General features: G+C 34.9%; 1 protein-coding gene across 2 annotated transcripts in view; it reads right to left on the bottom strand.

The window, feature by feature from the left end:
- Window positions 1-17,049, bottom strand: part of PCDH9 (protocadherin 9) — a 164,789-nt gene that overhangs the window by 54,178 nt on the left and 93,562 nt on the right. The gene's annotated exons all lie outside the window — the stretch shown is intronic.

Here is a 17,049-nt window from a genome sequence, read left to right on the forward strand (position 1 = left end):
ACTCAGATCCCCATGGCTACTGACCCAATGCTATAGAATCAATTAATTAATGCTATAGAATCAATTAACTAAAGATAAATGATATTCTGTAACCAGGAGTCTATATGAGTTTTAGAGTAGGATTTATCAAGCTGTTATCATTGTTAAGTAATAATAATTGGATTTATGATTTACATCTAGTTTTGGTGAAGCCTGGGGTGGGGTTTCCAAGGTTAGTACTGGTCATAAACATAAGATGTGCCTACGTGAACAGCATGCCTCCCCCAAAGAGCAGACTGTGGGCTTCCTGGCATTGAGGTACTGTGTGTATACTTGGGTGGTGGTCCTGGAGACAGTGCACATCTTGTGCAACCCACCAGGAATGGGAGAGGAAAAAAAGTCTGTGCCTGATCTCTCTGGACCCTTTTCAATGCAAATACATCTGCTGCTACCACTGCTGCTGTTCTGTGTCTTTTGCCTGTAATAAAGGTGTCCCATTAGAATAAAGTGAATCTTGTGAAACCTTTTAAGCAATGGGACACAGAAGATTAGTGTGTAATTAACACATATAGTAATAGAAATAATTCCAGCCCAGAAAAATGCAGATTGTGTCCAACAGAACACAATTGATTACACTCCTAGGATTTTGACCAGTTTGCCAGTTTTGCATCCCTTTGTAAACTTATTTTAACATTCCTTATCTGACTTTAATGTGTGAAATTTTGGGTTCTCCTTTGACCAAATGTAGTGACTTTCTGGTTACCTCATTAATGAGTTAAATAAAATCCTTGAAATGTTTTCATTTTATAACTACATGAGTGTAATAATTATATCCTGTTTTAAACTGTATTCTTTATCAACTTAAATGAAGAGTGGTAGCAGGGTCTTTAGGACCAAAGATGTTAGTCAGACAACTAGGTTAAAATACAGATGTTGCCAGCCATGTGATTTTGGCTAAGTTACTTATATCCTCCAAATATCTATTTCAGCAGTAGAGTAAGGGGGTGACTAACATAACTTCCTTATATTTTTTTAAACTCATATGCCTCTGTTTCTTATTGGCCAAATAGGAATACTATCAGCCCCTATCTCATAATTTTGAGATGAATAAATGAGAAATCTATGCAATGAACTTAGCAATAATAAAATAATAAAACCCACGTAAATAGTTGGAGCTAAATATTAAAAACTACTTGAGAGTAGTGTGGCATTTTATTTGCTATCATTTACTCTTTCTTCCCTTTACTTTTGACTAACAGTGTTGATTTTCTTCTTTCTCGCCTTATTCCAATATGCTTTGCATTGCTGACCTCTTGGGAGGAATGATACAATCTGTCAAATCACATAACTCCTTTTGTTCACCTCCTTTCTCTGAGATGCCTGATATTCAAAGATTGTCTTATTTCTTTTGTCATGTGAAAACTCCCCAAACCTAGTTGGAAACCCCCAAACCTAGATATTTTAATATAGATCACAATATCAACCAATCAGAGAACACTGGAAACCTAGCCACACAGAGTCAGGGGAAATCAGATGTAAGTGTTACATTATCTTCATTCATACAAATTCCTTTGAATTACAGCTCTCCATTTCAAAAACTGTCATTTCCCTCAGAAGGAGATCCTGACAGTTTGAAAATCAACTCATGATTTTCCCAGCTTCTTCGAAAGTTTATCCAGTGGGAGAGGAGGAGATGAAGAAAATTTTAGCAAGACCAGTTGGAAAATGAAGTGCTAATTGTTCCCACTCTTAGGATGTGAATTGGATAAGTTATTGTTGAATTCAACTGGATGAAGAAAAATATCCTCCTGGGAATGAGGCTTAATCAAGCAACTTAAAAACAGATGCACGAGCAGTCACTGACATTTTCTCAGTCTAAGGTGAACTGACTGAAATAAGGCTGGTGATATTGACAAAAGCAAACACATTACTCCTTTGCTTCACCTGCTTTAAATAGACAAGGAGACAGTATTAAAATCATTACGTTCAAGGTGCGGAAAATAAGAGGTTAATTTAAAATTCCATGCTCTGTTGAACCCAATATACATACTCTCCCCAAAGCAACAACAAATGCACCACATAAATGCAATCAAGGCCTCAAGCCCATTCTAGCATACTTATTGTGCCAACCCATTATTAATGTTTCCTCTCAGGTAATCCACAAGAGCTGGGCCAAATATTATTCACAACCTGACATTATCATGTTTTATAATTTCCACTTAAAAAAGAAAGAAATGTATATAACCAAGAAGGATGATCTTTAAAGGATATGCTCTAATAACAGAATCAATCTTTAAAAAAATGGCCAAAAAAAAGTGTTGACAAATTTGTAAAGAATTCATGATACTGACACTAATTGGTGGTAAATTTGACAGGTTATAGATAAGTAAGTTGTCTCTGTTGAGGAGCAATTCTGTAGATCCGTTTTTCTGTATTCCTTTCCATGCCAATCACTGAAAATGCCGGTGAACGGGCCCAGCTGAATTGAGCCATTGAAGGCGAGAGTAGGGAATTGTGTTCTCTTGCATCTTTTCCTACTGCCAAAGAAAAGCACTATTGTCCTCCTTGAAGGATTTGCTTTCAGCCTTAAGGATCACTGCCAACCTCATTGAGAAAGTCAAACGGCATATCCAAATGGAAGTAAGGGGAGTTCATATCCAGTTTTGTTCTTGGGGAAGGGGGCTGTGGTGGATTCTAAGTATAAACACCTCAGAGCATCATATTTTAAGTTTATTTTGAAAGTGGCTTCATGAAAAGTGAGAAACATGAAAGTAAAAGGAGGAAAAGAATAAAGTACAAATTTATAGCCTGAATAAAAGTTGCACTGAATGCTATTTATAATGTTGTCTATGTCTGCATGCTATGAAATTGCACTTGTTAAATGCATCAGAGCCTCTGAACCACAGAGAGCAATCTTATCTGAAGTAATAATATAAATGTCCACTTTCACAGATGAATGGATACATTAGATTTTAAAAAAAGCACTTTCCTTAATGTGACCTAATTAAGGGTGTAAATTAAAAAGGATTTTGAGCCATAAAAATGTCAGATTTCAAATATAACTTATTTGAGGATTTGAAGATAACCCACATAAAATGCAAGAACCATTCACTGACTCCTGGGAAAAAAGGACATGTTAGTATATTTCCATGGTGAACATGGATAAGTTGACTGGATGATCAGAGTTAGAATATATGCAATTTTAAGAAAAGTGCAACATCACTGCATAAATGAAGAATCACATTATATTTACAACACTGAGCTTGTCTGAACTCAGTAACATTTAGCAGCCTAACTGGCAGTTAAGAGTTCATATAGGCAATGGTAAATAACTTTAAGGTAAGAAAATAGCTGCTCTCTCTATTTATAGATTACATGCTGCAAAAACTTTTGCTGCAGATATTGTAACAGGGGTATACCTATTATTACTGAAGAGACAGAGTGTTATAGTCATTAGCTTAAATATCTTTATAGCTCTTGGTGCTTGTACCCAGATTAAGAGGGAACTATTCTGTAATTTTGTTCACTGTGCTAGGTAAATTTTATTTTCTTATATTTTCTGCAACAAAGATATATTTTTTTATTTTTTTCCAGAAGTTTGAGCAAATAACCCTACAGAAAACTTCTAAAAACATTACGTAACAGTAAAACACGAAAGAAAACCAAACAAAAAACTATGAAATGCATAGGCCAACAGTTTTATTTGATAATAAATGTAATCATATGGTACAACTGCCATCTGGCACAGTGGGTTTTGTTTGTTTATCTGTGCTTCATTAAGGAGAGCTCCCAGCATTTCTTGTTGGTGAAAGAGCTCTTCTAAACGTGACTTCCTGAGAGCCCAGCAAGGTGAAACGTACACACACCCCTTTAAACTAACTTTCCAAGTGGCAGCACCTTTTTGAAAAGCAAGAGGCCTTGGAGTACAATAGGATTCAACTGAAGATTGGCCTAAACTCAGGATCAAAATTTAATCAAGCTCCTAAATATTTATATCTTCGGCATTGTAGCACCTTCACACTGCAACCTATTTATCCTAAATACCTTTTCCTAACAAGTAATTCTCTGGATGTCACCACAATTTATCAGGGTCAGCATCCCAATGTAGAACAAGTACCTTATTTAAATGAGTTTATTTGGTCAGGAAAAAGCTATATGACCTGGCATGCATCATACGATTATTAATTTAGTTGTGCTTAGGATTTAAAATGTCTTTGCAGTAGCAGGTGGTTTGTAACAGTGAATTAAAGCACAAACCGTTAAGATCATGTTTAGAATATATCAAGTGAGAAAGAGAATGTCCTTTTTGCAAGGCTGCAGTGGAGAGAAAAATAAAACACTTCTTCCTAAATCCATTATGGGCTGAACGCCTTACCATGTTTAGCAGTTTGATTTTTTTCTTTTCTTTTTCCTTTTTGGGCTTGTTTGTTGTTTTGGTTGTTTTTATTATTATTGTTGGTGCAATGATCATCATCTTTTAATCAACTGGGCTTAGACTTCCTGGACCTTAACCTGGAATAAAATACAAGATGTGCTAGTACATTTTCTATAAGCAATTATTTATGAGACCTTCTAATTGTTAGGATCAACACAGAACCCCTGCAGCTCCTCTGGGACACACCACCACTGCATTGGTGACAAAAGAGTGTTCATTTCCATATTAATCTTAATTCTTCTAAAAAATGATATAGGACAATTAAAAATATCTTTCAAATAGATTATTGAATTTGTCTATACTAGCTAATGAAAATAGGTAAACAAACAGTGTGTTATTCAGCAGTAAACTAACAGCACAGAAGAGTCATGGGATAAAAGTTAGAGTCCAGTAGACTAAATGGGTGCAATCTGCCAGTGTGGAGACTTACATAGGGAAATGATGCAAATTAATTTGTTTCGTCAGGATTCAGGGGTAGGACTCAGACCCAGGCATTGATTGACCAAGTGATATAATCTACCCAGAGTGACAGAGATCTGTGTGTTTTAGAAATGCTTAAAGCACTGATTTTCATTGGCTCTTAAACAACCAGGATAATGTATGGAGTAGGGAGGCAGACATATATATATCTTCAAGACTTCAATGAGTGGTGCAAGTTAGTTAGGAAGACACTGGGCCAGGTATTCATGAATAGGCTGGGCTGGGAACACTGTGTTTTAAGTAGTTTAGTAGATTTTGTGTTACATTGCCAGATTTTCCATTGTCTATTTATGTTTTTTTTCAGAAAACATGGAAATATATGCAGAAAATGATTATGTATTAATCTCAGTCTAAATTTATAACTTTATATGACACTTTAATAATCTCAAACCATCCCTAAAAATAAAAAAAAATAAATATATGAGGAATTTAAAGGTATTTCTGTTTTTCCCCTCTGTATCTATATACAGTTGTGTGAATTAAAAGTAAGTCTTTCAGACTCTACTGTATATCATGCCTATGCATTGAGACATTTAGGGTCTATATAAAGTACTTCAAGAAGGCTGATGGTGCATTCAGAAAAGGCATTTATACCTACGCTATTGTTCTCAGTCTGAGTCTATATGCAAATACAAAATGAAATGTGCATCACAGATTTTTCTCTGTACACAGTTCACCCCGGGGATCCGGGTACTGTCTGTTATGGAGGTGAATCTTCACTAGCCATTACTCATAGCTAACACCTGGAATTGAGGGTAGTAGAGGGTTTCATTCCTTTTTCTGCCACCCAACAACTTGTCTTCCCCTATTGAACCCTTCCTCTTTTGCTTCTCCCTTCATCTCCTTTAATATTTGCACCCCTCAATCTTTTTTCTTAAATTGAAATATAGTCAGTTTACAGTGTTGTGTAAATTTCTGGTGTACAGCATAATGTTTCAGTCATACATACACATACATATGCTTACTTCCATATTCTTTTTCATTTTTCATTCTAGGTTATCACAAGGTAATGAATATAGTTTCCCTGTGCTATACAGAAGAAATTTTTTATCTATTTTATATACAGTAGTTAATATTTGCAAATCTCGAGCTCCCGATTTATCCCTTCCCACCCTCTTTCCTCACTGGTAACCATAAGTTTGTTTTCTATGTCTATGAGTCTGTTTCTGTTTTGTAAATAAGTTCATTTGTGTCTTTCATTTTGTTTTAAATTCCACATATAAGTGATATCATATGGTATTTAATTTCTCTTTCTGGCTTACCACTTAGAATTGATGATCTCCAGGTCCATCCATGTTGCTGCAAATGGCATTATTTTATTATTTTTATGGCTGAGAAGTATTCCATTGTGTATCTGTGTATGTGTGTGTGTGTGTGTGTGTCTATATCTCACAACTTTTTTATCCAGTCATCTGTCAATGAACATTTACATTGTTTCCATGTCTTGGCTATTGCAAATAATACTGAGATGAACATTGGGATGCATGTATCTTTCTGAATTAGAGTTTCCTCCAGATATATGCCGAAGAATTGGATTGCTGGATCATATGGTAAGTCTATTTTTAGTTTTTTGAGGAATCTCTGTACTGTTTTCCATAATGGCTGCACCAAACCAGCACCCTTCAATCTTAAAGATCCAGTTTAAAGTACGATTCTTCTGTAATTACCTCCCTTTTTTGGCACAATAAACTCAATGGTTTTCTCATTTTTGCTTACATAGTTCTCTGCACATAATTCAATTACACTGTATCAGTGTTTGTCACAGGAATACTTGGTCCAAGGTGACAAAGATTACATCTCATTTATACTTGAATCCTCAGTGTCAAATATTAGGCCCTCTTTTAAAACTGGCTGAAATAAATTAATAATAATTTTTATTTTCCATATTGGTAATATTTTCAAGTTTCCAAGTTATTTTCTCATGTATTATGATACAAAAACAAAGACTTTGCAGCAAGGAGTCAGCATATGTTCTTAGCTGAAAAACATTTTCTTTTGAGGATATGAACACTCCATTGTTAACAAAATCTATCCATTTCTTAATCTACCTAATAACTACTGATCTCCTAGCTTATACTCTGCTAGATTCTGAAGATACCAACTAATGGCAAAGTTACTGCCTCAAACAACTTACATTTGAGCAGTGGGACAGAAAGATATATAAAGCTGTCATAAAATGATCTTCATTTCTTTCAGAGTACTTCTCTACATAAATATTTGTTTTTAAAATCTGAGAATTGTTGTAAAATATAAGAATCAATGTACATTCTAAGATTTGCAAATATAATTTCTTTTGGCCTTAAGTGTAGTCTAGGACATCTAGACTCTTATTCCTGCTTCTCCTGGAAGCTCCAACAATTTGTCGCACAAAGCAGTCAGTGAGTGTGAGCTGTCATTTTAAAATGTATTGAACCTCCAGGTCCCTTGAGTTACTGTATTGGGATTGGGGAAAACTGCTTTGTGTTTTGCCAGAGAGTTACAACATATTGCCGCCTGGAGCAATGTTAACTTTTAATGTCTTTGTTGCAATATCTTAAGCTTTTTTTTTCTCTCCTTCATACAGAATAATTATTTTTGTCTGCCCTATTCCATGTTCCTTTGTATGGTACTCTCTAATCTTTTTTTACATATTATCAGCAGTCTCAAGAGAATGCTGCTTAAATGTATACCCCTTTCAGAATTTTCAGAGAAAGTACTTGTATAATAGAGATGAATAGAATCTTCTTGATGCCAGATCATATGACCATTTCTGTCTGTAAGAAAACCCTTCTGTTATAAAGTGGAAAGTGGTCTGGATTTGAGAGTGCAAGACATTTGGCACTATTTGGGTACTCCCATTAAATACATGTATGTAGTTTATAGAAGTCATGTTATTGCCCTGGGCTTCAATTTCCTCTAGCTAACTCTAGATTGTTTGTTTTATTCTTTTTTTTTTAATGATACAGTTGATCGTGATGAATACAGTCTAAACATATTATCATAAAAAAGAACTTGTATTTATTTTAAGCTGGCCAAGCTGAATTTATTGACAAGGCCTTTCCCAAAGTCTATTAGTTGGTCTAGATTACTGATTTGTTTTTTTCTTATGTTCTTTCTTATTTATGAATAACTGAATTACAGATGTGACAATTCCAACTGCAACAACCGAATTAATGTCTGTGTAAATAAGACATAGAACTTGATTATAAGCACCAAGCATTTTCTTACATGGCACAGATGCTTGTGAAAAGGCATCGACATCTCTTAAATACCTTCACCTTCATAGTATAGTATAAATATTTTCTAGGTTATTCTTAACCATAATCTTATGAAGAATATGTTATCACCATTTTACTGAAGAAAAAGATGAATTCAGTGTGGACTTAATAGTTAGCAAGCAAGGATCCATTTAGCTGAATATGACTCCACCAAACCAAATCTTCCAAAGTCTTCTAGGGGGATCAGGCAAATAATATTGCTTTTAATATGTAGCTTAGGTCACCCATGAAATTAATGTCATTCTTTTTGAGAAACAGTTCTGTCATTGTTTTGTTAGTGACACAAGCATTGAAAACAGTGATTCAACAGAGCTATACAAATCAAAATTTGTATATAAATTTCCTAATTTTGTTTTCTGTTTTCTTATTCATTCATTCCGTCATTCAGATGTTAATGTAACTGTTCTCAAATTAGCTTGATTCTTCCCTTCAAATTTGGAAAGACAAAATCTGTTCACTTTTACAGACATGTTAGAGTAAGGGACTCTTTATCTGTCTTTATATTCTTTCCTGATTCATAAATGATAAGTTCCCAGCATCAGAAAACAAATAAAGACCATCATGGTTTGCTACTTTTAAATGGACATATATGGCAGCTTGTTTCCAACCAATGCTGAGAGATGTAACCATCCAGAACTCTACCTTTCCTCTCCCAGCCTGGCCCCAGCTATAAGAAGTCAACATGTGTGTGTTCCAACATATTACCTCCAGTCACATGTTTAAGGCAAAAAAGGATGCTCTCCGTCCTTTATAAACATACACTTGGTTGAAGAAAAAAGCCTTCATTACCTGTGTTTCTATATCCTTGAGTTTTTGCATTAGCTGAAGCTCTACTTTGATTTTCTTTTATTCTGATATGTGTCTTTCTAAAGCAATTTTATGACACCCATCATGGTTAGTATGACTATTAAATTATGAAAGTATGGTTAGGAGAGAGTTTATGCCTACAATTAAACTTCATATCTGTCATCTCATTCTTGCTTAATCTAAAGAAAATACAAGATATTAAAGAACTAACTTGTTTGGAATATTAAGAAGAAATTATAAGTTTCCAAGAAGTGATGAAAAGAAAAAAAGTCTAATTAAGTTAATTGATTTCTATACTTTTTGAAAAATAAGACACCTAGTCAAAGTTGATTATAAAACTTGATTTTATATACATGTTATATACTGTTGCTCAAAATTAGTTCAGATTAATTAGAAAGTCAGTACTAAAGAGTCACCCCCAATAGTATCTTAATTCTTAAAATATGCTTCATCTGAAGAGTTAAAGGAAAAAAATAACAAAAATGCTTGTTATCATGCATAACCATGACTTAATGTAAGTCTTCACTTTACTGTAATTTTCACAATCATTCTTTTTTAATACTAAATAATAATGAATCCATAGTCTCAAAAGAGTAAAATGCATTGCATTCCATAATCACTAAATATCATCGGAGCAATGGCATCCACTCTTCACTAGAAACAAGGAAGATAAACTGAGTTTAAGGACATTCAGGTCTTTGCTTTTTATGATAAATAAACACAACAAATAAAGCTCTAAACACAACTGGATAAAGGACCAGTGAGGGCATCTCAGCTGTAATAGGCTTATACATTCATTGAAGACTCTAATGTACACTTCCTGGATACCCAACATGTGTAAGGAATATTATAGGTGTAATGAAAAAGAAGAGTATATAAATAACCTGTTCTCTTTCCTCAAGCATCTTTCAATCTTGTGAAGTAGAAAAGGATGCTAAAAATTAATTCTGTAACAAGGTAGAAGGTCCTATGGGGCTTCTTAATCAGTTCTTAGCTGTAAAACAATAAACATATTGTTGGCTGCCCAGTATTAATTTATGACAAACCCAAAGCACTTTTCAAGCTACATTATTCTTTATTAAATTTAATAACCTAACATCTACTAGCATATCACCCCTACCTTTCTTGTGGAATTATTTGTTGATATAGATCATTGACCTCACCTGCAGTAATTCTTTTTTGTTTTGATTAAATTTTTGGAGGAAGAAGGGGGAGGAGGAACAAAAGGAATCTTCCTTTGAAATACACAGTGAATTAGAAGAAGTGAGAATAGAAGACAGATTTTGGATTCCCTTTGATTTTATACTTTTCCTTCTGTGATCATTGCTGTCTAGAGTAGATTTCAGCTGTCCCAATAGACAGTAATACTGTTCAGGAAGCTCTGTCCCTGTGGGGTGAGAATCACTTCACTGATGTTGAGAAAGAGGTTTCTATGTCACTTGAGTTTTACGAGCTGGATATCCCCAAGCTCCAGATGTGTCCTTGGTACAACTCCGCAAATTAACACCTTAGGAAAGTGACTTGTTTATGTCAACATAGCCAGGGTAAGCCTTGTGGAAGTAGATGGGTCTTGGGTTTGGAGTCAGTGCAGGGTGCAAATTCTGGTTCTGCAGTTCATGAAACCTCTCACTTTGGGCAAGTCTTTGAGCCTTAGGTCTGCAAACCTGGGGATGTTCAGAGATGAGTAGAAATGTAGTGGAACAATGGCTGTAAAGCACCTGTGTTTAACACAGAGCAGACACTCATAAAATGTTCACCCCTCTTGCTTTCTTAGCTCCCAGATCAGGACTCTTCACAGTGTGCCACTGGGCCTTGTGCAGACATGGATTTGGACCTACAGTGTCATCTTTTGCAGCTCTTCTATGACAGTGTGCCACTGGGCATTCGTGCTGCTGATGGAAGAATGATATAACCTTGTTAGGGAATGATTACATATTTTTCTTTGTTCTTTATTCTTAAACCTTACCCCCAATTGGTTTAAGGGTGGTATGAAGGGCATGGCTTAAAATAAAAGCTCTACGGCTTTACCTGGCCAGGGGTAAGAGGGAACAAATATAAGGATGGAAAGGAAGAACCACTCCTTTCCCCTTTGTTACTGAAATACTGAGTTACCAAAAAATCACACCATAATTGTGGACATGGCATGTAGAAGAAGGAGAAGTGAGAAAGTTCTGGGAATTTTTGAACCTGTGTCACTTATCTCTTTCATTATCAATGAATATCCAGTCTATGATACCCTTGGAATTAAGTTCTTTTAGTTTGGAACTCAATAAAATGGGGAACAAGTCACCTGTAGTCACCTCACATGTATTTCTTGTATTTTCCCTTATTTTTGCGTGATTTATCTTAGATTGACCAGACGTTTTTACATTTTGTCTGTCTTTTAGTTTGGCTATCTGTAGTGTCTTTTTGAAAAATTCTTTTGAGGTTACAATGACAATCATATCGCAATATGTATCAAGTCAACATGTTGTACAACCTTAAACTTATACAATATTATATGTTAAATATATTTCAATTGAAGAAACTTTCTTCCTAAAGTTTTATATATGTGTATGTATACTTTTATATAATATTAATCTGAGTTGAGAACAATGGGGGTAGTGTTTAACATGTTAAGTATCCTAATCTTCTATTGCCACAACATTCTTTGTATTTTAAGAATTTCAAAACATCTCTTTCTACACTTTTCATTCATGTATTTACATATAAAAATTGAGAGCTTTGAGAAATATGAAACCAAAAGACTTACATAATAAAGTTATTAAGTTTAAAATGAACAGCCTACCTGCTTAATTAAATACTCATAGTTTCAATAAATAATGAACTTAGTATTATCAATATATTAGTACATATCTACTTCATGATTAAAATTCTTCAAAATCTACAAAATTTCCAGCAATATTTAATATGAATAGCCAGTGTTTATTGAGCGTTTATCATGTACCAGTCATTCTTTTAAGTGCGCTACTTATACTAGTTCATTTAATATTCCTAGTGTTTTATTTTATTAAGTTCTTTGTGGAGGGGGAGATAATCTAGTTTATTTGTTTAATTTTTTTAATGGTGGTACTGAGGATTGAACCCAGAACCTCATGAATACTGAGCATGCGCTCTACCACTATAGCTACACCCTCCCCCACAGTGCTCTATTAATATCTCCATTTCCCACATGAGAAAACTAAGCTGCAAAAAGGTTTAAAAAAGTTAGATATGTCATGTATTTAGTAAGTAGTGATCAGGACTCAAATTTGACTTTGTGGTTCCAGAGTCTAGGCTTGTAGCCACTACCCTATAGTAAGTTAATTACCATGGTGAAGCTATTTCATTTTTCATTTGACTGTTTTAATCAACCACTAATATTGTTCCTTAGTGACCTCTAGCATATTCATGATAGAGTGGAATTTTACCTCTTCTAAAGAAGCATTCACTAGATCAGTGTAGCCAAGATATTAGCTTATAAATACATTGGTTTTTTTTTAAGATTTAATTTGTACGTTAGTTGTTTAAATATGGGAACAATATTATAAATGGTGGTTAGATGCCAAAGACAGTTACAAAGTCCTATCTAATCCATTACTAACTAATCATTAATTAAAGCACTAATGTTCCTGTATCCTGGCAGCAGGGAGGCATACATGGCAAAGAGCACAGACACATTTCTTCCCTTTTCTAAAGAGAAATAGGGCTGACTCAGGCAAAAGTTTTGAATAGCTGAAGTTTGACTTTGTTACTTCCCAAATATCCCTAGTGTCCTCAAGCTATTTTAGCCCATGGTATTTCATTTCCATGGCAATCAAGAATTTAATTTCCTTAAGTCAATTGATCTTTGCTATGGGTTAGGTGGGGAGCATGGAATTTAAATGAATAATAATAATATAAAAGGGGCAATTGTCCCATGATGGTTCCACAGATATTTATATTATAAAAAGATATTCCTCACCAAGATTAGTAGTAAATTAATTGAATTTGGTCTCTAAATGAGGAAAGACAAACCCAGTGGCCCTGGAGGCAGATTTTCTACCCGCTGTGTGTAGTTTCATGAGAACCTGGCTTAACAGATCTAATGAACTCAATGGAAGAGCCGGCTGACATGGCGTCCCCTGAAGGCATCACCATCCAAGGCCACCCTGTTGGTAGGAAATTCTAGATGCACATAGTTGTCCAGATGTTTTTGTCCCTTGGTCTCTAATATGTAAAGCATTGTTGGGGTGGGCGGCCTCCTCATGGAGCATTTACCTTGTTGTGACTTGTCTAGCTATTTCTAGCCTAAGCATCTGTCTCTGTGGAGTAATGAGAGTTTGGGGGACCTTGGTAGTGACTCTCCTTGATAACCTAACCTAACACCCTGCAGGGTGTTAATGTGTGTATGTGTGTGCGCACCCTCTCTGGACTGCAACTACAAAGGCTCATGCTGTGGGGAAGAGCATTTAGAGCGTGTCCTTCTCCAGACATCTCTGAAGTCAGCTCCCCCATGCATTTCAGGGGTTTTTGTTTTCGTTAGATATATGGATGTAAAACATATCAAGCCATAGTTTGTCTAATCGCACTAGTGTGGATACTGACAGCTCATGTCATCTGTTGCAAACAAATCAGTAAACTGGGGGCAAGAGCACTTTGTCCATAAGAATCATTTGCAAATCAATTGTTTATGTGTCTGGCATTTTGTTAAGAAAGGGGATGCTTTTATTATTTTTTTCTGGATGAAGTAGATGCTTTGGGATCTTTTTAGCACCACTTGTTTATGCCAAGTAGGAGGATATTACACAGGTATTCTCATCAAAGAAATTAGGTTGTTAGATGGGCTATGCATGTGGCAGTTAATGTGATACATTAGTTAAATTGTAGTCCCGAGAGCTTGTGGGATCAGAATTGTAAACGCAATCTGCATTTTCTTGTCCCCTGAACCTACCCCTTTAGGATATACCTCAGCTATAGCGAGAGGGAACACTGCAATAACAAGATTATCATCATAAGGGTCTGTGCTGATTATCCTAGAGAAAGCACTTGTGTAAAGATAGTCAGCATTTAGAGAGCACATTTGGATGTGATGGAATTTTTCCACAACCCCCAGACATGCCAATCAAAGATAACACAATGCAAGTATCTCTGAGTGACACTTCTAGCTGCATTCATAAGCAACCTGCCTCATTCAAAGTCAATGAAGAGACAGGACTTTTACAAGCCCATGTTGAAAAGTTATTGAAATGTGACTGACATCTCAAAGAAATGGTGTCAAAAGGCTTGCCTGACCCAGTGCTGAAACACAGCGGGGTTAATCAAAGTTATGGCAGTTGGGTACCACAGAGGTCTTCCCTAAGTTTTGGTATTTATTTTGTTTAATTCAAATCCCCCAGTGGATTTATTATCACCCTTCTACTCTCTCCCTCTGTTCTCTGCAACCCCTAGTTTGTATTATTACTTTTATTTCGGTAACCATTTAAAAAGGAGGCATTTGTGTTGTTATTTTGAGGCTTCTGTGGATAAACACTGATGTTGCATCTCTTTCCTTTGCTTGAATTTCCCAGGGAGATCTTGGGCTCCCATAATTATGTTCCAATATGAGGTACCTCCTAGGAGAGGTGGATGAGGCAGGTAATGTACAATCCTGTTCAAAAATATTCACTTGTACATGCATTTAAGATTTATGGAAACCCTGCTTACTCTCAGCATGACTCAGGAAAGGGACAGTAGCGATAAGTTTGATCTTGGTCTATCGAATCATTCTGTCATTTTGTCTCTTCTCAAGGGCAGACATATTCTCCTGCCTAGTGCTAACCACTTGACTACTGTTTTTTGTTTTCCTTTTTTCACTTGATGCCACTTCAGGACAGAGGTAAATCCTTTGAGAAGAACTCTAACATAACCATGAATGATAGTTATCAACAGTTCTATTAAATGTAAATTTTATGCTGAATGTTTCCATGTAGTCTCTTCAATATCATTGTAAAATACAGTATATCATCATCTGACTAAAAATATCAAATAACCATGCCTAACAAAAGAAGGGGAGAAAGGAAAAGAAAACCTCTCTGTGATAAACAGATTCTGGCAAATGTTAAAATTATGTTCACAGTAATTATGCTCATGGTTTAAAAGATGCAAGTAATTATGAATTATGTTTATACATCTTAGAAGGTAACAGTGCATGATTTAAATTGCATGAGAAATGTGTGTGTGTTTCATTTGGGCCTTATTTCGGGTCTGATATTTTTGACTTTTTTTTTTTTTTATACTTTGTGTATCTTCTAGGAATGAGTCACTAGTTAAAATAACATAGTCACAAACTTCCACATGATAGGCTGTTAAATCAAACATCTGCCCTTCCCTAGAATCTCTGCATCCATCCATCCATCTATCTTCTCTATGGCTACTTATTCTCTATTCTATAGAGAGTATATATACATACAGCTAAAAGGTCTTCAAAAGAAATATGTTTTTCTATCCTGTCAAATAATTCTACAAAATAACACTACAAAGTAAGTGCTAGGTCTGATAATATCAGATAAATTATCCATTCTGGAATAAACCCACAATTCATATTAAAGTCTGTTACGACAATACAAGAAAAAAAATAAAGGAGACAAATGACAGTAAAGTGACTACATTCTTTGTTATTAACTATTTTAAAAATATTGAAAAAGGATGAGAGTTAGATTTGGGAAAGTTCACCTTGGGAAGAAAGTATATCAAACATGACTAGCAATGGACTTTCCTTTTGCAAAGAATAATGGTTTAATGTTTAATTAATCTTACCCATTTCTGCATTTATGGGAAAGCAGAGAAGAGTCTGCTTTATAATGTAGAAAATTAAATATTAAAACCCTGGTGCCTACCAGACTTACATTTTCTTATTATGAATGAGCATTTTCACTTTCTGCACACACAAAGAAAGAAACAGGAGATAGATGTCGTCACTTAGCTCTGTAAGAAAGGATTATTTCAGTGTCTTTCTGATAACATCTTGTTATAGAAACAAAACATGTCAAGATGAATAAATGTTTAAAATCAAAACAAAAAAATGCAAAACTCTAAGATGACTATCATATGTAATGTAAACCCTTAATTCTAAATATAGTTAATTAAGTAATTCTATAGATTTTTTTATGTATGAATTATCTAGAATCCACAGATCTAATAATTCAAAACAGTATATTGCTTACAGGATATTACAACAGTTTTCATATTTTATGATGTCTTTTCCAGTGAGAAAACTGAAATAAGGTAATAATTTAAAACAGTAAAATGCTGCCAGATTAAAATACAGAAATGACAATTGAGAACAATAAAAAGAAAGATCAGATGTTTAAATGCTTAATTCAAACTGGTACCTATTTATGTTACTTATAGTTTTGGCCAGATGATATATTTTGCAATTAAATATGAAATTTTGACTTATATTTTAAACTATCACTTGGGCTTTTGGGTGCCAATGTATTATTTATCACAAAGGAGAGCCTGTAAAAAGGGTCAAGGAAGTGTCTGTCTCACAGGAGTCCCATCTCTTTGGAGTTGGATATGAAATAAATTCACGTCCACTGATCATCAGTGACACTTTGCCTCTTTAGGATTGGTGTATTGCCCCTGGGAAAGAGAATTGAATTGAAAAGAAAAGAAGGCACGTTTTACAAATACTGTTCCTAAACAGTTATAGGATTTTTAATATGTGTGATTTAACTTGGCAGATTATTCTTCAGTTTTTGTGTGCATCTCTGAACTTGTTGACCTCTTGATTGCTAACCCTACAATTTGTTGCTTCTACAGGTAAACCAGGTTAGAAGATATTACATTCATAAAATCTCAGTGACTTTTTTTTTCTCTCATGATTGTTTTCACTGTCGCTATTAGAAAGCACCGACAATAATTAAGGGGCAAGGTAGCAGGAAAATTAGGGGAAGTCCAGAAGAAGTTGGGAAATAAATAAAATCCAAAGAATCTAAGTACACGTCTTTAATTTGTTTTCACACATCTTTCAGTTTCTACCTCAATGATCTTCAGCTACAGTCCAGGGTGAGATTTGGATGTTGCCTTGGACAAGTGCCTTTGAGAGAGAAATTATGGATATGATAAACTTATGATTCCAGTTGCAAT

The sequence above is a fragment of the Vicugna pacos genome, chromosome 14 (genome assembly GCF_048564905.1).
Source record: "Vicugna pacos chromosome 14, VicPac4, whole genome shotgun sequence".
NCBI lineage: Eukaryota > Metazoa > Chordata > Mammalia > Artiodactyla > Camelidae > Vicugna > Vicugna pacos.